The 21,660-nt window shown below is 38.4% G+C and overlaps 1 protein-coding gene and 1 long non-coding RNA gene across 2 annotated transcripts in view; one reads left to right on the forward strand and one right to left on the reverse strand.

The window, feature by feature from the left end:
- The window catches only part of LOC119649751, a 345,217-nt gene that overhangs the window by 277,273 nt on the left and 46,284 nt on the right, over positions 1 to 21,660 (forward strand). The window lies entirely within an intron of this gene.
- The window catches only part of LOC119649752, a 53,346-nt gene continuing 44,615 nt past the window's right edge, over positions 12,930 to 21,660 (reverse strand). Inside the window, exons 2-3 of the long non-coding RNA XR_005249184.1 lie at positions 13,732 to 14,024; positions 12,930 to 13,505 (exon numbers count right to left, since the gene is read on the reverse strand). This is a non-coding gene — a long non-coding RNA (uncharacterized LOC119649752). The remainder of the gene's footprint in view (positions 13,506 to 13,731; positions 14,025 to 21,660) is intronic.

The following is a 21,660-nucleotide window of genomic DNA, read 5'->3' on the forward strand; positions in this document are numbered from 1 at the left end:
AAATATCCTTGAGTAATTCCCAGAATGAATTTATGACAATAAACATACATACATATGTCATCTGAATTTCATGGATAATGGCTCTCCTTTCTTTATTACTGATCGATAAACAATTTAGCTGTTAGTATATGGACGTAATAAATAAATCCATCATTTTACGTGGAAAGTTCCTAATAGCTTCATTACATTGTTATCTAACCTTTCATTTGTGCTGACGTATTTTCCCCGAAGATAAGTGATAGTGAGAGGAGTGAATCTTGTATTCGAATTATACGTGTAATATTACATCGACTGAAGTCATCGCGGGCTCTAAGGAATTATTGATTAAAATCGCTAGCACAATGGAGCATGAAAATTATGACTTTGTCATTGACTATTATACTTTTCGGATCAATACGCACTACCCTGGGAGATGACGAGGTACATTACGGTAACAATGCCCCTAAACAAGCTTTGACAGCGGATAATTTGAAGAGGAAATTCTTGACTAGGCACGCAATCCATCGGCATTTATACGAATGATGTCTTGCTTTGGAAAAGAGGCTTTTTGGAGATTAGTGATCTAAGAATGTCATCATTAGTGAGTAATTCGTCAATAATACAATTGAGAATGAAACGAATATTTGGATACATCTAGATTTCGGGTCTAGGACAGTTACAAAGGTTGCTGACTAATGTTGCCTATAGGCGAATGTAATCTATACATTTCTACAATTCCTGGAGGTAGTCCGACAATTTTTTTTTCTATGGAATAAATGACGAATAAGTTGATGATGGACAACAAGGGGGTAATTTACCCCCGACCCTGGGTTTTTCCAGGGATCCAGAGTAGAAATTTGAATGAAATAAAAAGTTAGTAGGGGGACAATATAGTGTTCACCCTGGATTTTCCACATAATTTTCACCGCGGTTATAATATGTGCAAACTTTTTTCAAATTAATTTCGTTTAGCTTTTGTTAGAGTGGGTCATTTTTATAACTAGAAATAGATAATAATAATAATAATCGTTGGTGCAACAATCCATGTTGGATCAGGGCCTTGAAGTGTGTTAGAGCACTTCATTCAAGACCGTAACGGTACACTAGGAAGCAACGTGGTCAGCATTGCGCACGCCCGAGATTATTACCCTGATTTGACTCAGGTACTCATTCAAAGCTGAGTCGACTGGTTTCCGACGTCAAACCACGATACAAATCCCACTGCCGCCAGCGAGATTTGAACCGCGACCTTCCGTACGACAGCCTTGAAAGAAATAGAGAGAGAGAAATAGATAAGTGGCCCCTTTTTCAAAAAGTTTTGTTCAATTAAAGTTAATTTCTCTGATATTCCAGATAAAAGTTGCACGACAATGAAATGTTTTTCTACCAGGAAATTGTTAACTCCTGCACGCGAAGAAAGCACTAGATGTTATGTCCTTGCGAGTTGTCGATACACGTAACACGTAACTTTCTAATTGACCCAGTCTGACATGGGCTGAGATCTTTCAGCCAGAGAGGAAGAAATCCGTTGCCATGCTATGTTGAGCATACTCAGTAACTGTGGATAAAATCCAGCTTCAAATCGGGCTGGGAAATCCAAGTCCTTATATAAACCGACAATCAGAGTCGTAGAGAGAAAACTTGGACTCGGGATGAAAACTATTTTGTCCCTTTCTTTCTTCACTCAATGAGCCTAGCAACAACTTTGCATGTTCATTATTGGGCAGATGATGATGGCATGATAGCCAAATGGCTATTTTGATACGATTTTTCGTTCGTCTTTGATTGCTACTAACATCTCTGAAGAAGGTCATTGAGAAAAAACCCGGGGTAAGGTGAAAAATATGAACCTTCCTCTCTGAAGCGAAACATCTGAACACTTTCTATTACACCCCCGGAAGAGAAGTCCAGGCCAGGAGAATCACCCTGTTTTTTCGACCCCAATCTCAACGGGTCTGCCTCTTAATAGTCTATTCACGTGTGTGTAATTTTTATTTTAACGCTAGTCACATTACTATTTCGTATTCATTTCGTTGTAGTTATTTCAATTGGGTAAACAAAGCTATTCATTTGTGCAAAGTTGTATATACCACTTTTACGGCTTTTGTTCCCTAACCCTCTCTTCTTTTCTTCAAATTTTCAAAGCTAACAGTGACAGCGGCGTTTAAAATTTTCCAAAATACTCCCCATTTTTCCAGCTCCCTTAGTCTCAAACTATTCTTCATATTCCAAATACTAAACTAAAATTACAAAATCTCAAAAATAACGAAGATTTGAGTGTTTATAGTTTTCCAGAATACTCCTCATCGTTTTCGCCCTATTGTACTTTATTCTCAGATATTCTATCTCAGATGTATTCACTGCCCCGTCTAGTTTTATCGCAGCTTCTTTGACGTAGGAGATAGTCTTACCTGCATAGGTTATTTTTCTCGACGATTTGTTGAGTAGGGTGCCTTTTACCAAAGTTAGACAAATTTGCGGCCCATCAATCGTCTTACTTATGTCCTGAAGCTTGGGCATAATTTGCCTTATACTTTTACTGTGGCCGATAATTTGCTTATTGTCAGTATGAATTGGACCAGTTTTATCCTGACTCCACATTCCAGAAATATTTTTTACAGTAGTGCCTGACTAATACTGCCGTTTGCTTGTTTGAAGCCCATGTCTACGCTGAATTCCCAGTATTTATCCAGGAATTGCTTTACTGAGAATATCTGGCTAACCGTTTATTTGCCTTGTTGAATTCAGCCTTGATATTCGCAAATTATTTGTTCTTATTCTATGGATTCCTCCGTCTAAATGCATACTGGTACCACTATTCCTTATAGTTGGTGCAACAGTCCAATTTGATTGCAGCCTTGCAGTCTGTTAGAGCACTTCTTTTAAGGCTGCAACAACTCGATTTAACTCAGGTACTCATTCACACTGAGTTGACTTCCAGTAATCATACTCTTGCTTTTAGTAATTCCGTTGGAATTCCATCTAAACTCGGTACTTTATAGTTTCTTAGAACTTGTAATGTTCCCCTTTCGAATTTTCGCGTTGAATTCATCTAGGACAGTTTTGATAGCATTGAAGGGAATCGTGAGTTGTTTCGTTTTACGCGAATTGTACACATTCGTTCATTAACTAGCTTGATACCGATAATATTTTGGGGAAACTCCGCATTAACCACAAAAGTGATGTTGCACTTTCTTGCATTTCATAGCTTGATATTTTTAAAAACTGTGTGCTTTCAGGGCTACTTTTGCTGCTCAAACTGAATCAGAGTATCAAAAACCCGCGTTTACTATCGCTCACTTAACATACTACCAAGCCAGTGACATTCTGCACATTATGTTGTCCATTTAGCGATCTTTACCAGCGTTCACATTAAGTGAATGTCTTACTGTGATCCATTTATATTTTGCTGGGTAAAAAACGAGGGAAGTTGCGATCTTTGAATTTAATGTATCATTCACGTACACTCATCCATCATACAATGGGGCTAATACCAAAAATTACATCCCCAAACCATGACATTTCCTTCAAATTCATCCATTTCGGAACCGTAACAGACCATTAGAAGACCATATGGTCAGCATTGACCTCGCCTAGGATTATTATGCCGATTTAACATATCGGAAGTCCACTAATATTCGACACTCATTCTACGACACAAGTCTCTCTTTCATCAGGAAGTTTCGAACCGCGATTTTTGACTTAATTCTCTAACCATTTGGTCATACGGATTTAACATTAGTGACTACCATATGTAACTTGGACCAGCCGTAATTCATTTATTCTTTTTAGTAGTGTTACATCTTTTTTGCCTACTGCTATGTTCTTTTCTTACTAGTGTCAACTTGCTTGTCCTCCTCTTGACAACTTAATGGATGCTTGTTGAATCTACTTCTTATGTATTTTGAATATAGCCAGCCTTAAGTTTTGAAATTTGATCAGTTTTGGAACTATGTATTATATCTTTTGTTCTATTTTCGTCATTCTCCTTACGATTCTTCCTTCAAAAAATCCGATAAAACCGAGACATTCACGATGAGAATCTGTGGCCCTTGGCCATTTCCCACACAACTTGCAGATTTTACCGCGAAAGAAATGGATTGAAAGCAAAATTTTTTTAGATAATTTGTTGAAACTGTATAGTTTGCTGTTTGCAATACTTTCCGAAAGCCTTGGCCCGTAAGTGCGTCTTTGTTCTCGAATAGGACATTCCTCCAACTGTGATAATAGAGCGCTCCCTTCATATCCTAGCAGGCTAGCATGACAACCTATATATTTGTGCTGCACTCTGCAATAGATGGTAATGATTGGTTCACCCATGATTTTTGCGCTTAGAATTACACACAGAAAATCTATTGCTCACTGTGGCCAATTTTACCTGCATGAAAAAGAACATCCTCCTTCTTCAAATGAAAACGATACCGTAGGGTCTTGTTTTCTTGTTGTGGAATCCATTTCCCTCTCTCCATATTGGATCAGGGCCTTGAAGTGTATTAGAACACTTTATTCACTTCCAGTAGAATCCCTCTACCACCAGTGAGATTTGAACCGCGACCTTCCGCTACAACAGCCCACCGGACACATCTTTTTCAGTGCGTCTATATGTACCGAAAATGCTTGCCAGGTAATACCAATCTGATCGCTAAGTTGTAGTTTTAGCTATTTAAGCTGAATGTCTATGCAAATGAGCAATACATTGTCCTCGATTTCATTCTATATATCGGGATTCAGATTGTCTTCAAGATTCATATTTCCCTAACGAAAACAAGCGAACCATTTTTGCACTGCTAACAATATTTGAAAAAGTTTGGAGCTTCGTCAGTTAAGACTTAATACCAAGGAAAGAGACCCTTCTTTCCATTTCTTATACCTCTCATCTTATCAAACCAAATGTCAGCGATGTGTGGTGGCAGAGAGGCTCAGTCTATGTGCACTCAGGTCATAGTCCATTGTATTCGATGCCCCATCTAACAAAACACCCCAAATTTGTTTATGTACCTCAGGATCTACGTTAGTGAATCTGATGCTACCCCTTGTAAAATTCATCAGCATCAAAAATCTGATGCCTGATACGTGTGTAGGCGAGGTATTTACAATGGAAGTGCGCAATGGATTGCGGTTCCTCATCGCAGAATGAACAGAATCATAATATTAAATTATTATTCTGAACATACATCTCCCTATTTTCCAACAAGCAAAGTTTTATATTTAGGTTCTGCCCTTATGGGAAGCTTGCATACAGATTTCGGCAGTAGCATTAGCTAATGTCACTGACACTTCAATATGTGGTTCCAGTCTTGCCGTGGGAGAAATTGAACTCTATTCTGGCATTCCTAGTAGTTTCACCGTATTGAATTCATATCTAGCAATAACTTGATACGCTAAATGGTGAGATGAAAACGTTTTAACTAAACCAGGGTAAAGCTTAGAATAGAGAGAAAGACGAACTCGATCCAGATTTGTCTACCTTGATAGGAGGATAAGAGCGAAAGACTTTATCCGATTCCTTATAAATTTATATTTTAGATAAATAGGTTAACCCCAGTGATTATACCATCAGCTTATTGCGATTATGATATTTTGTATAATATTTATTTCCACCGTCCATCTAATTGCGTATATTGCATATACTACACGACATGACAATAATAAAAGTAGATAACTCATAGTCTCGTGAAAATTAATGGTCCGTGGCCGATAGTAAACGGGAAGAAATTCTTCTGGAATTAATGTTGGAAATGGGATTAAATTTTAGTAATTGCAAATTCAGTTAGCGAATAGAATATGGGAATCACAACAATGCCATCTTGTAGCAGAAGAAGTGGATATAGGAAACAGATGAAATTATCAGGCGACTTCGGAGTAAGACGATACGTAAGATTTGCAGGTAGAACAAGGCCCTAAATTTGAAGGAGACATTGTAGATGCATGGAAACCCTGATTGAATATGGATCGAACCACAGAACCCTACAAGCAGTTGTACTAGCCATAATTTGAATGATAGAAATAAATTAAAGCATATAGAACTTCTGCGTTTTTTATAAAAAAAAAACAGCGATAAACATTGGAACAAAATACTAATTATTAATTCAGGCCCGACACAACTTCTTCACTGAAGCTTCTAGAATTTGATTAGGGTTGAAATTTTTGTCTTATATCTTCGATCTATAAGAGACTGAATAGCACTTGGGAACCACCTACGGAAAGATGAGGCAGCGTATGATGAGTTACCTCTGCCCTGGACCCTGGTCCTCATTATTAACTTTAAAATAAATTATATTTTTCATTGGTAGCAAAGCATGAAATATATATATATATATATATTCTTATTTGGTGAATGAAATTGTTGTTTGGTCACTTTCTTTTCCTGGTAATCCTGTCGGTATTATATAAGACGTCTTTCGTATACATACCCATACATCGAATCTTCTTCAAAGACTGTTGTTTATTTCATCTTTTAAAATCGGTTCAATGTTTGTCTATCTGTCTGTCTATTTGTCCTGTGCGCCCGATTTACTGGAAAACGGCTAAACCGATTGTGGTGGGAGATAGGGTTTTCAGCACTTATCCAACCGAAAAATCTGGAAAAAATCTCAGTGATATATATATATATATGAAATTTAGGCCTCAAAATACATCACGTTTGGAAATCGCCTCAAATAAAGTTAATAATAGTATATTTCCATATTTTCGAAATTTACCCGAAAACCCTTAACTTCATCTTAGAAGTTTGGTTAGAAATAATAACATAATGCACAATTTTGGAAAGTTTTTCCAAAACCCAACTATTATTAATAAAATTATAGAAGATTAAAGTTGTGTATTTCACGTGAATTTATCACACTCTAAGACGTATATGACGTCATCATCATATAAAATGAACTCATATGACCAGCCGAGTTGGAGTTGGGAAATATATATGTATATCAAGGAATATTTTGAATTTGAAATATATGCGAATGGAAAGGCGTAAATAGGAAACACAACATGAACACAAAACCTTTATACCCGAAGAGTATAACGTTCGGTATTCCGCCTTGTTTAAACTTAGTGTAATTACAACTCAAATTAGCTTTAAAACTGTATAGCTTCTAATTTAAGAGTTTTCCATTGTGTCCGCTATAAATGGTACAATCTTCAATTTAAATGGTTAATGTTATTGAAGCGTCAAGTACTTGAAATTTGTTCAATCTATTCAAACAATTCCTAACACTATAATTCTACATAGAGCCGACTCAAGAGTTTATTGCCATTCGCACATGTAGAATCTAACTTCTAAGTAAGAATATTTCCTAGACAGATTTTCTAGCTTGTCTCATAAACATTGTTGTACTTTATGCATGGAACGAACAAAACCGTGTCGACTGGCCAAATTATCGAATGAATTATTTCTATCAGGCACCACATAGCAGGCTTATTACAGCCAAACAATATTACTTTGGGCGAACAAATAAGTGGCCAAGCTCTTGATTCCAAGTACATGTACAAGCTCAGAATTGGAATTCCAACGGAATAAGTAGATCAACTTCAAAACTGAAAGATAGAAATTCAAACATAAATTTCCGACCGACAAGTGGGCGATATCTTGTAAAATATGCGATACGCAGACGATAAGTTGAAAAGCTTGTTACGGCTAGATTGTATAATGATAATTAACGCTTGGAATACGCAGCTGACCGACAACTTTAACTTTATTAATAGATACATCCTCACATTGAGGCATACCGCGTCGAATCTTCTTAGCTAAATTAATGATGTAATCCTATAGAAACGCAAATTATACACCGTTAATCCGCAATCTTTTTAAATCAGAAATGCATAATCTGTGAAATTTTAATTCTGAGAACTAATTCCCTTTAATTAGCGAATTTAGTGCAGGATCATTTTTCAAATCGATCAATCCATATCATTAGTTACGTCCATCTTGAGTGTAACTAACATAAATACCTGGCCCTGTTCTATCGTTCGCTATCGGAAGATTATGAATAGATTCAATAAACCGTAACGAAAGTGTGCTACTAACTGGTCCCAGCCATTATTGTTTAAAAAGCGCGAAAAGGAGAGCTCCATTGAATGACCCGGGAGTAAAGCCACTGTTTTAGTTGCCATCACTGTCATTAATCTTTAGGAAGCAAGTATCTTTCTCTTCCTCGACAGACCCATCTTTTTAGATCCTCACTATCGATTGCATAGTTCCAACGTATACTTTCTTATTAAATCTATTTAGCGTCAATAAAGTGGATAAAGTGTCTGTTAGGCGACTGTCCAATGCTGTGACCTCCTCTCTCCTTCTCCACCCCCTACGGATTGTTTGTCATGAATATTAATGGTCTGTGGTATTATTAATGGATTTCGATTTCTTTCAGTTCATTTTCTGCGTGATCTCACCATCATCATTGCCATCATTCCTCGATCAGTGCAATCTTTCACAATTCATCCACGGTACAATATTCATTTGTCGATGATTTGTTCATGGCGGATTTTCTTCTTAATTTCTTGCTTCGTTTCTTTGCCTGGCTCTCCCTCAATTTCTTTTGCACGTATCTGATTTTTTTCGCAATTGTTTCCATTATCCGGAATTACATTCACTAGCGTCAAGTGATTGCAATATTGTGTTGAGAATGCAGGAAAATATGAAAAAATGGTAAAACTGAGTGTGCATAACCATGGCTGTCTGCTGGAATCAAGGCAGTCCATAACAATAATACAATAATGGAAGAAACAGGGCAAACAGGTAGTGGAGCAAGGGTACAGAGCTGCATTGTGTTGTGCAGTATTGAAAATCTGCTAAATTGTTGGTCCAACTCGGTTCAGTGCAAAATATAGTTTTGCATACATAAGCGGTTAGGTAAGATCATGCAGTTATCAACTGATCAGATATTCCAGATAAGTTTCAAAGTTAATTTGAAACTGAGGTGTCCTGCTGTTTGAGGGACTGCGCATACCAGTCTAAGATATTTCATTATATCCATTGCCAATTTTGGTTTTAATAATTAAGTCTTCAGGAAGGCACCCTGTCGAATTAAATCTTTGAAAGGAGTCAACATATCAGAATGATTTTATTTCGTAATGTATCTTTTCCCCGAACTTATCCTTAGAAAAACGAACAGACTAGAATTGAGCTTATTATGCTATGATGTTTGCATACGAATAAATACATAAATACTTCACGTTACTATATGTCGTAGTTATCTTTCCGTCACAGGCTTAGACCGCCGTGCAATCACTTATTCGAACAGTTCCGTTGCTCTAATACAAATGAACTTATGCTGACGTCAAATTTTGTTTGTTGTTCAGTTTTCCAGGGGTTATTTATGTCTTTTATTCCAGACCGCCCCAATTCTCCCAGGCCCGGTTGTCACTAGAAAATGCATGAAAATTGCTTCATTAGCCGGCTGGGGAAGCACTTTAACAAAGAATTAACAAAAACCCTGTTAAATCCTTTTTTTGAAATAGCTGGATTGTTTGTCCCACACCTTGAGCATCAGTTGATAGTAGTGTAGTTGGCCGCCTCCATATTTAACCAGTTTGGCTGTAATTCCATCGATTCCTGGCGACTTATGGTTTTTAAGCCGATGAATAAATTGCATGGACTGTTTCTTCCATGCTTGATGGCGGTTGACGGCACCTCTAACGCGCCGAAATTTTGGTTGTTGAGCAGTCCATCAAATTACTCAACCCATCGCTCTAATATGTCCATTCTGTCGGAAATTAGATTTCCTTCTCTGTCTTCGGACTTGGGACTTCATCCTGCTTCATGCTGGCTTGTTGGTAACACTTCCGCGCCTATTGCGGTTGCTCCCTGTACTTCTCGAGTTCACAGACTCCTTGGTTCTCCCAGACTTCCTTCTTCTCCACTCCACGGAGTTCATATTAAGCTTCGGCGCGTTCCCTCGTTCTTTGAGAATGCAGCATTGCCCGGTATGCCGCATTCTTCCGTACCGTTGCAAGCTTACATTCATCATCGAACTAGTCGTTCGGACTTTTTTTGCGTCTGGGGTTAAGTATGTTTGTGACAACCATTACTGCCACTTCTGGAATGTAAATGCCGAAAACTCATAGCACATTACATTATATATTGGTATATGTAGTAAATAAGGGTCCTAATTTTTCAGTGCACTAAATCCAGCTTTTATTGGCCCCAGCTAACATCTCAACCCGAGTTATATTCACAATGCTATGACAGTATACCTTTACAGTTTTTCAGTTTTTCATTATATATGGAAATAAGCAATGAGTGATCAATTGATAGAGATTTAGCGATAAAACTCATACATTCTAATGAGCAGTACAAACTCTACTCCTTCCTGACAATATCCCAAGGATGGCGAAGGTAACCTTGTACGTATTTTGCAAGACCAAAAAAGAACGAAGTCTGATTAGATAATAATTTTGGGCCCGATTAATATGGCCAACTTCCCTCAAATATTTGGAGGGATATCTTCAGAGAGATTTTCGCTACAAACCATTGCAAGAGTAAGATAAATATGTTGTGTAATTTTATTAAAAAAAAATTGAAAGACCATGTAGGCCACAGCAAATGTTAGTATCGGCATTGTTCCACAAAGCATTGAGGAGAAAAATAAAATTTATGGTGCCCTTCCAAGCTAAAAAAAAAATCTATTATTTCTGAAACTCAGGGAAAATACAAAGATGAAAAGTCGGAAACTATCGATTAGAAACTTTACAGTGAATATATTACGAGGGGCGGAAGAATTCAAAAGAGACGTACAAGATGGTGGAGAAGTAACTTAGAGTAGAAAGCATGACGGAACAAAAACATTAGGAAGAAGCTATCTAGCTGATAGATCAGAGTTTACATTAGAAGGAAAGTAAATCTAAAGGAATCAAAGGAAGAAAGATGAAGGCCATTTCCTTAATCAATATAAGTTGTTCCGGAAATATTAATACATAATTGCAAAAAAAATAATTCTTTTTTGGCGAATGAAAGGATATTTCTTTTCAATTACTTTGGTCGTTAGGAACAAGGAAATACCGATTCTGTAAAAAGAAGGTTTGCGAATGGAAGCTTTTCATCATCGAGCTGGTTTGCTTGACTTTTCCATAAGGTTACGTCTCGTGGTGTGCATTCTTCACTCTGTAATTTCTTTCTTCGAGATATCGTTGTTTTTTAAGTCTCTGTCGGTCGTTATCTTCTAATCTAACCTCCGCCGTAGCGTTTTTGCCTTTTTATGTCATCTTTGAAACCCTCCTCCCTCGAATTTTTGATTTGAACATTTTTTCTCTTTTTCTACCATCTTTCTTTTTCATACATTTTTAAATTATTTAAAATATAGCTGAGATTTTTTATTTTGCTCATTCAAGAGATTTGAAAAAATATCCATGTCAAGACCTTTAATTTTTCCTACCAGAACCCTCTTCATCAATTTTTTAGGTCGGGGATAAGTCCTGTTGTTCTGCTATCTCGTGATGGTCTCATTTCGTGCCTCAGTCGATGAAATTCTCCAAGTGTCTTCTTTTGTAGCGCTTCATTTGGACGAGAATACCGATTTGATTGACGCACCTGACTACCAGAGTTTCCAGGTCATATCCTGTACGATATGCTGAAACTGCCTGCTTATGTTATGTTGCACAGACAATATATATTCTTAAATTCTGCAAACATCGAATTACCTCTATAATTTTAATCCATTGGAAGTGGTTGGAGGCATTACGAATATCCAATGTTGCAAATAGGATACCTCTTCTCCATAAGTAGTTGTCATGTTGAGCATTTTTTACGCTAACAGTAGGTGGTAGTATTTTTCTAAACCCCTGTCAGGTACGAGTGCTTTCTTATTCTCCAATGTTTTTACTGTTTTTTATAGTTTCTCTGGAGTCCGTTGTCGTTTGTGGGCTTTCTCTCAACAGTTAGCGCCTACGATATACGTGACGGTTTCACCATTTATCGGTACCTCGCCAAATTTGCTTTTCGGTTTCTGCTTCAGGATCTTGTAGTCTACACCTCAAGATATGCTGTGAATCGTGGCCATCTGAAATGGTGCGACAATTAGCCTGGATGCGATCGGTAAAATATGTTTGTCTCCTGAGTTAGTCGTTTGCATGCTTCATTGAATTGCCTTAGGGTTAAAATTTCATTCTGCCAACAAAGGTCCACCAAATTCTACTGCTATATTTCGGATGAGATCAATTTCACGACTGGGTGCTAGATAACAACTCATTAGACTGAGCTTTTTGCTGTTTAATCGTGCCGTCGTCATTGCTGCGATACTGACTTCGCCCTTGAGTCAACTGCCCTTAACGTTCAGACTATGTTGTTAGTTAATTATCCTTACACATTTTTAAACATCTTTAACACTGAAAAGGTCGAGGTCCATATCTTAACGACAATAGCCATATATTGTCGTGATTGTTTTAACAGAAGCAGCTTTTGCCTTTAGTTCTTCCAAAAGTTCGCGGTAGACTTTTTTTTCTATGCCAGAGGATAGAAGCATAGCGCCCTTCGTTGTCTTCTTGACAGACTTCACTTTCCAGCTCAACCAGGATAAATTTTAATGTTTAGGATTTTAAGACTTGTATATCACTGTGTGTTTCTATTGTTTCTCCCTGTCTCTCTCTCTCTCCTCCTTTGTTTTCCCTTCTCTGGTTTCTTCAATTACCTTCAGTATTTTTGACGGTTCATTTTCTACCTTTTTGGTTTAAATACCATCTTCTGGCTAGCGCCAGAAGACAACTAAAGGCTAATCCTTTCAGCCACTCGGAGGATATAACGTGTGCATTCTTCGTACTTAGTATTAGGGTGAGGTGATTGCCACGTTGCCACGTCTATAAAGCCATGCTAAAGGCGGAGCTTGCATGTAATAAACGAATGTTGGGCGAAATCTTCTGTACACAAAATAACGAACACCGATCGCTTGTATTAAGTGACAATTTATTTCTAACGAATGAGATGGTATGTCGTGATCTGATAGATAAAATCAAATGCGGTTTCATCCAGGGTAGAGGCAAATCATCAGAAAATGCCGGACCTCTAACCAGGGACCAGCGTGACCGAAGAAATTACTAGCTTACTCCTTTATATAGATTCGCAAATACGACTTGGATACGGGTTGTATTGAGACGATAAATCACGTAACAAGTTCATGCCCAAGCAGGAGATTTTTTTTATTTTTGGACATCTCTGTGTCTTTCTTTGAGGATCTTCCAACTGCCAGGTTTTGGAAGATCCTCAAAAGAGCATCTATTTTGGCGATGACCTCTTCATTCGTTGTGAACCGCTGACTGTAATGTATCGCAGCAGAAACTCATCAAAATTGCTATGGAAAGTCGCCAAAGCAGCTTGAGAATCGGATACAGGATTGCATATATTCTATACTGGGTGCAAACGCAGCAACTATCTTGCCCAAATTTTTGTGCAAAATTGAAAACACTGCACCCTACGAAACGTCTGTGCCCTCGACTATTTCACGCGTTTTGATCCGCCAATCACTTAAGACAGATATCCTGGATTTCGTCAATCACTTCGGGAATAGTCACTTCTACTTGACGGCTCGAACGATGTTCATCTGTTGTGAATATAATGCCATGTATAAATGCATTTATCTAAATTTAAACAATTGCGAACACACGGCCAGATGTGCTATGAAGTGCGCCTAACTCAGCTTTAATCTCTTTCGGAGTTAAGCCTTTCAAATATAAATGTTTAACTACTGGTCGAAACTCTTTTCTATTTGTCAAAATAATCAGCAGTCAAATGTCAGTTGGTGAGAAAAGGCTTAAAGCAGACCCTACCTGATACCATGACCGCCATCTCTTGGATGTTCTAACAACTTATTGAACGCTCCCCGTAACTTTTTTATTTTGAGATTGAGGGAGTCCTGCGTCCACCATCCACGTGATGAAGAATCGGAGCAAATTGGAGAAACTTTCTTCCATTGTTTTTTGGTCAATGAACTCCTGTTTTGGGCTAGATCTGAAAGTCTATTGAGATTGCAGCCGACATTCATATTAATAGTATCAGTAAATATTATAGTTTGTCAATGGAAAGGATTAGATGTGAACGAAGTCTTGATCTCCATAGGGCTCTGAAGAGAGAGTTTAAATAAGCGTTAATGCACCAAGGGCAAAAAGGAACCTGAGGGAGACTGGAACGAAAGACTACGGAAAAGTCATCGCAAAACTGTTATTGATTGTGGAATGCATCACAAAGCGCGTTTGTGTTTGAAATATATTTTCGATACAATGAAACGTACGTATTAGCGATTCATTCCGTTGGTAATAAGGATGATTCGAAATCATAAGATCCAGTGCCTTCTCAATATTATCTGTAATATTGCAGATCGAGGATTATAGCGAAACTGATTTCACTTAGGAAAAAAATTTATGAATGCTGAACGGACGATAACCACACCACAGAATAAGGAACTTCTAAGGCCTCTGAAGCAATCGGGAGGTTAAGCAAGAAGCTGAATTGCGTATTTTTGAAACCTCTTTCAGGAGGATTGTTAGCGAAATATTATTTGATCCGTATTTTTTCCTATTACGTAAAAACTAGTTCGTCGATGAAAATGCACGATTTGCAGCCAGAGCAATTGTGTGGTGGCACCTTTCCACACTTTTTCGAAAGCACCATCAATTCAGGACGATACACGGCCATACCGGAAACAAAATCTGAAAAAAGGAGGACACTATGCCGAACGGTCTTCTAGCAAGATAGTATTATATGTTACATCGCGAAGATTTCGTTCGAGTTAATTCGACAAACATTCGGCTACGATATGATCATTGATCACACTAATTTCTGTTGGTATCTTCGTTCCCCTAACTTATATATGTTTATAAGATATTTAGAGCTTGGCACATTCATTGATGAACCTCGTACGCTGCGTCAATTGCTATCGGATATTCAACATGCTGATTCAGGCGACACTACAAAAAGCAAAAAGCTTATGATAATTTCGAAAATTGTTTTCCACAATGTATGCAACAGGCGTAATAGACCCAAAACAAACCTCAATTCATTTGCTTTGAACTCTTCTTCTTATTAACTTCATTTGAATAGATATCAATGTGAGGGTTATTTTGATTTCTAAACACAATTAAGGGGGCTCATGATTTTTCCAAATCTCTCCGGTTAACAGTTTCTAAGAATGGCTTCTTAATTTAAGTCAACTTTTTCTAACCAACAACCCACTCCTCCAGGATCCACTTGATATCAAAACTGAAATATGCCTTGGAGAGTACAATTCAAGATGGATAGAACTAATCGAGTCCCTTCACCTTAGGTACCCCCTATGAATGCATTCGGTAAAAAAGCGATACCTCCTTTTACTTATTTGGAACCTCGATCGCTAAAGCCGAATGTAGAATGATTTCGCCCAGGCAGGCTCACAAACCAACCTTTCTCTCCAAGCTTCGTATTAGTAGTTATAAAAGTTTCTGAGTAATCATAAGAGATAGACGTGGAGTATCGACAGACAATCGGATCAAAGAAAGAACTCTTCCTCCGGTAAAGCAAATACGCTAAACCGACGTGGGGAAAGATGGAATAACCTGGCTGACATTTTCAATATAAGCGCAAATTGGGTCAAAATGGGGGAGTTTACCAGTTTGGGTACACTAAATTCATTGCTAATGGAATAAGTCAACCCAAGAAGAAACACATATCGTACAATCATAAGTCAGGTGCGGGCATCAGCACTGTCAAAGGAGATAACAATTGGGAGAGCTACCAAAACATTTCCAGCTTTAATATCTCAAAAAAGAGAAGGGGAAAGGGAAGGGTCTTCGGAGGATTCCTCCACAGCCAGACTAGAATCAGAAAAGCGTCCCAGACACGCAGTTGACGACCCAACTTGACATCAATGAAAAGAAAAAGAATAGAATAGGAAACCTCTACCAAAAGTTTGGTCAGCGATGCGCTTTGAGGACTCGAAAGCCAAAGGGTACAAAGCCCAAGTTGGATTCTAGTCACTTCTTGAAAAGACCATGGCATGGCATAAGAGAAATGCAAAAGCGAAACCCCTAAAAAGCAGTGATAATAACAGCAAAACACGACATGCCGCATGCAGATTTTTATGCATTTGAAATATGTCAGATTCAGCTGGCTAACTCTATAGAACATTGGCATAGTTTGAGTCCTTTTCTGCTCTATCCTAATTGGGTTCAGGCATTTTTAAAAGTTGAATCATTGGATCTTTGAAATAGAAACTTTACAATTGACTACCCGGAGAAATAGAGAGTAGAAATCTGGAAAATTCACTACTTTTGACTACGTCAACAATTCGAGTATTTTATGTTCATGTTCCACAACTGCTCAATATACACTAATCCTAATGAATAATGAGATACATTCAGGTAGGATTAAGATTGCAATCGACAATGTAAGCATAAAGCGATACTAAGACTGACGATTGGATTTTATCTTGTTATTTTCGTTAAATAAACGAGAAACAAACAACAAACTGAACAAAGTTGCTTGGTTACAGTTCCCCATAATTGGAGTATGATCCTAAAGCATTCTCCCTACCTTCATTCATTTATTTGGGCTCGACCAAGCCTCCTGCGGTGGAGGCACTAAGAGTAACGATAAGCAAAGAAAAATGTCGTCTTGGTCACCTTGAAAACCACATTACATTACACTATACCAGAAATATGTACGTACATGCCCGGTATATCTTTAGATGAAAAGTAAGTACCATTGTACATACAAAGATAAACTCTAAAATTACACTTTGTAATCACCATTTTGTCGGATATGTTTTGTTGATTGCATCTACGGTTGCTATTTTTAGGATTAAATGCTCGATTTAAGTACGAGAAAGAGGGAAGAATTCCCTTTGGCGACTGGCTTTGCGCGGCCTGGCGAGATATGTCTTTTGTTGTGTTTTTTTCAGTTCGAAATAAATCGAGATACAAAGACCTGCAAAGGTTTTGTTTATGGTAAAGGGCGTCAAAGAACTTGAACTGAGACCGGTCTATAAATAGACTTTGCGGCCACGTTGCAGAAGATGCATTGCTGCAGGCACACATGGGGCTGAACATTTCTTTCTTTGAAGATTGCGGAATATGTGCTTGCGCTTCTATTCCTAGGGGACTTGAGGAAACAGAATGTTGCTGATTTTCTTTTTATCCAGGATTTTTGTTCTGAAAGGAAGCCGAAAGAATATTTCCTTAGAATTATCGTTTTTCGTGGCTGTTAAAATGCGAAACCCCTTCAAATCTCAAATCGTTATGATTGCACTTCCATTCTTCCTTACCCATAGCCTGCGGCAAATCTTGCCTCAACATAATTGGATCCCCATTACCAATCAGCAAATTATGTAAATGCAATTTTCTTTATCTGAAGTCCAGGTTACCGGGCTCTGCATAAATCCAAATGATGGCAAATCCACCCCTTATGCAATCGCCTGTCTTCATATTGAACAATAAGTCCAACATGTTACATTGTACCTATTGTTTGTAGCCGCAATTATCGCTGGAACGACGATCACACTAGGCCACATATCGCGAATGTATCTACAATAATGCATAGAATTCAAAAGTTATGCCAAAGTAGTCAAGTTGTGTGATCTGCATGTTAACATTCCGCGGGGTGGGCACCAGAGTTCACAACACTGTGAATGGGATGTGTACTACGATTTCTTCATCTCCTTGAACACTTAGTAATTCCGCACTGAGGTGGCTAAGTTTTATTATATTTGTTCACATAATGGCAACAGTGGGCTAATCTCTGAGGGTACGCCAAACGACGAATAACCTCTTGACTGCTACTCCATTAGGCCGTCAAATTTGAGGAGTAGTAATTAGTATTCTAATAGACCTTTCGGATCATTTGGCTGTTGAGGCTTTTCGATGGCAACAATTCATCTATTTGAGAAATCCATTCGAAAATTCAACTGTTTCTCTGATTTCTGTGTATGGCTCGAATAGGGTGGAACCATCACGTGCCAGTGCAGTTTCCAGTGAAACAAGGTCAAGTGTAGACCATACATGTTTTGGGCGGATACATTAATGTTGCGATACTAAACAGCACGAATGCCATTGGTATTCATCCTTTGTGCTCTCAACTTGGCCTGACATGGTTCTAAACCTGATTATGTCTTTCAAAACGCATTACTATTTCAGTGCCGGCTTCAATCGCCACTCCCTGCTATGATATAAGCTCCTAAAAGAAAACTTTTAGTGGAGATAAAATTTACTGCAGAAATATATATGACAGGCCACTGAACAAGATCTTCTGGAACATCTTGTCAAAACTCTTAACCTGCCGCCGGGCGCCCGCTGAGTCCTCCTCGGGTTGCAAGAACCGTGGCTGGAATTCAAACGGCAGAGGTAACTACTCGTAGCATAGAAGTGGCAAAAATAATAGTAACCAACCTGAACTTCTCTCACCATCGAATTCACGGAGCTGTGACCAGCCAGCGACACTTTTCGATTCACTTCAGTTCTCGAGCGTAGCTAGTGACCGTTCACAGCCCTATTTGGACTACGCTTCCCAAATGCGCTTGGAATATTAAAGAACGCGAGAAAATATTTGAAATTCGAAAAAGATACAAAAGCGAAACATTTATAACGTATGTAAATTTGCAAAATGGGAAGGCTCCAGATATGGCGGCGCGAACTCTATGCAAATCGGCTCAGAAAGGCCGGCCGGCGGTCCGCCTGTCCAGTTCAGCAAACTTTTTGATTTGTACCTGCTTTCCGCAAGCTAGTTAGCTGGATTGGGCAGCATCGCGAGCGGCTAGTCTCACTTGCTCTATCAAATATAAATAATTGCAAGTTGAATTATTTTGTAATTTTTCTCACACACCACGTAACAGTGAGCAATGCCTGCAGTGCAATGATCTTTCGATTTGACGACGACAAGTACGACGAGTTCTAACTGGAAGCATAAAAAATTATTGTAAAATGTTTTTATAATCCGCGCTTTTAATTAAATCGCCCAGCCTGGCTTTAATGTGTTTCGTTTACGTCCGTGCGTTATTCATCCGCAGTTCTGCGCTGTTGTTCTTGGAAGAAGGAGGAAGACCAAGTAAATAGTAAAAACGTTAGAGTTTTCTCACAATTTTTTCAAAGACTTAAGGAAAAAATCGGAATGAGCCTCATGCACGTTTGTACTTCTGGCGCAGCAATTAATGTGAATGTTTAATTTGTTTATATTGTGTTAATGTGCCTTACGAAGAATGCGCGATAGTGGCTGCTAGCCTGGGACTGTTTTGTTGTCTAAACATTCTCACACGGAATAATTACACGTCGAGCAACAATTGAAGTGCATCTGGCCAAGTTAAGTAAGCCAAGATTTATTATTAGACGACGGAGCTTGCAAGTGTGGAGAAGTAAAGTGAACCTCGGTCGAGTTTATAGCGTTGGTGGATTCGAAGCATCAATTGCAGTTTCACGTAATTATGGAACCTCGTGTGATATTTCTCAAACCAAAATCCAGTTTTCAAAAGTTCTTCGATTACAATTTCAACACAGGTATTTATGCCAATGATATACGTATGTCGTAGTGACTTTCTACATTCCTTAGTTTTAAGTTGGTATGTATGTAGTTATTGGGGTTTGGAACCTTATTAAACACGGGTTTTTTCTTAAAGAGAAACTGATGTATTATAATTTTGGAGTTCAACACTATGAATCTGAGGTACTTCAATCATTCCAAGTCGGACAGCAGATGAAATCCTATCCGTCCAGTAATAGCATGATCCCACTTTCAACCTAGAATCAACCAACTCCCGTTTTCATCAAATTCGGTGGCCCTACTACTAAATCTCCTCAACTCTTCATTTGATTTACTTTTCAGTTCCTTCTCCCCAATATATCCAGATCCAGTCTTTTGTCTCTCTCCCCCTCTGTCAGGGTGCAGCCTTTCCTGTAAATTCTGCCATTAAGTTTCTCAGCACAATTTTTAACAAAAGCCTAGCTTTTGAGAGGATGCTCTCAATATTTCTATGCTCTCCCTGAAAATTATCGCCTTCTTCAACTCCACTCCTCTGGGGTCGAAATCCTTGAGAAATATGTCAACGTTTGGTTGACAATTACCTTTGATGACGATATGACTGAAAAGCAACATGGCTTTGTAAAAGGATGCTGCCAAATGCCTAAATTCCTAACAAGAAGCACATGTTATTTACACTGATATTTTTTAGATTCTTTCACTCGTTAAATCTCGCTTGATTTCCATCTTCCAAGTTAGTACTACAAAGTATCTTTTAGCATATCTGGTTTTTTGTCCCCTGTTTTCTTCTCCTTTTACCGTTCTGTAGTCCGATGTCAGCCTTTTGAAGTTTTCATCTCCATTCTTCTCAATCTAGCAATCAGTGAAAGAATTCAATTTTGGAAACTCAGCATCGTGTAACTGGCCTTGTCCACTAAGTCCTCGCATTTGTTTCGAGGGTTTTCAGGTGGCTGTTTACTTTCCACTTTTGCCAGCGAGTTGGTATCTGGGGATGCTTTTGTCGTATATACGCTCTTTATGGCATGTTCACTAGGCTTTCTGGGTGGGCGTATAATACGCACAATCCACTGTTAGCCATCCACCCTCATTGGGCCTCATGGTTCGAAAGCATTGATTTTTTGCTTTTCGGTCTTTTTCATCGCCTACGGATCGTTGCTGCAACACATATCAAAGTTTCATATACTGCGAACTTTTTTTTCAAATGCAAATTTTTATTTCTTAGAATCAGCAGTCTAAAGCAGCACGCTTTTTTGGCAAGTTGTTTACCTTTCTGAGAGCTTCGCCTAAGTAACCGAAACTTTCGGCTTGTTAGAAATCGTTTTCTGAAGTTGACGTTTTTCCTTTAGTTTGTGCCATAATTTTGGTCTTCTCCTTATTTACTTTTAGACCAACTTCCTTCGTTATTTCTTCAAGCTTCACTGGAGTCTTCCCTCGCTTGGCGCTCTCTTTCATTTCTGTTAGTATATTTCTATCATCCGCAGAGGTCAATTTATCTGTGAAGAATTATTCAGTAGCGTACCACTTAGATCCACTAACATCTTTCCGATTATATAATCCGGAGCGATGTTGTAGAATGTTGGGGCGAGTCCATCGCTTTGCTTTAATCCGAAGTCTGTGCCGAAGTATATTGCTAGTTGAGCTTGTGTCTTTACTTGCGCTACTGACGCTTTGTCGAATCAGTTTCTCTGAAATTTCAAATCAACAATATTCTGTATAGTGTCGGACGATCGATTCTGTCGCACGCTTTTTTGAATTTAACGAAATGAAGATCAACTTTATATTCCCAACATTTCTCCAGTATCGTTTTGCAGAGAATATATTTGATCGAACGTTGTTGCAGTTTTTTCTGATATCCGAAAGGAATATTTTTTACATTTTGTAATATGTACGGGAATGACACTTTTGCAGCAAATATTCCGATATTTTCCCGCCAGGCCAAAGAGTATTTAGCTGCTCTGATGTTTGGTCGCCATCCCCATACTCCTTGCTTTAGTAGCTCCTCCGGTATTTCATGAACGGCGCCTAGTTGTTCCTGATCGTTTTAAGGGAGTCCTTGGCTTTTTCGAGTGTAGAGAATAGAACAAGTGCCGGTATCGCCTTGCTCCTTTGATATAAGGAGGTTGTATTGGAAATATTGGGCTCATCAATTTTTTATCTGATCTATATCTTCCTGCTGCAACTGTGCAAAATGTAGTTCTACGCTGGAATCTTCCTCAAGCTGTAATAATAATAATCGTTGGCCTAACAATCCATATTGGATC

This window comes from Hermetia illucens, chromosome 2, assembly GCF_905115235.1.
Source record: "Hermetia illucens chromosome 2, iHerIll2.2.curated.20191125, whole genome shotgun sequence".
Lineage (NCBI taxonomy): Eukaryota > Metazoa > Arthropoda > Insecta > Diptera > Stratiomyidae > Hermetia > Hermetia illucens.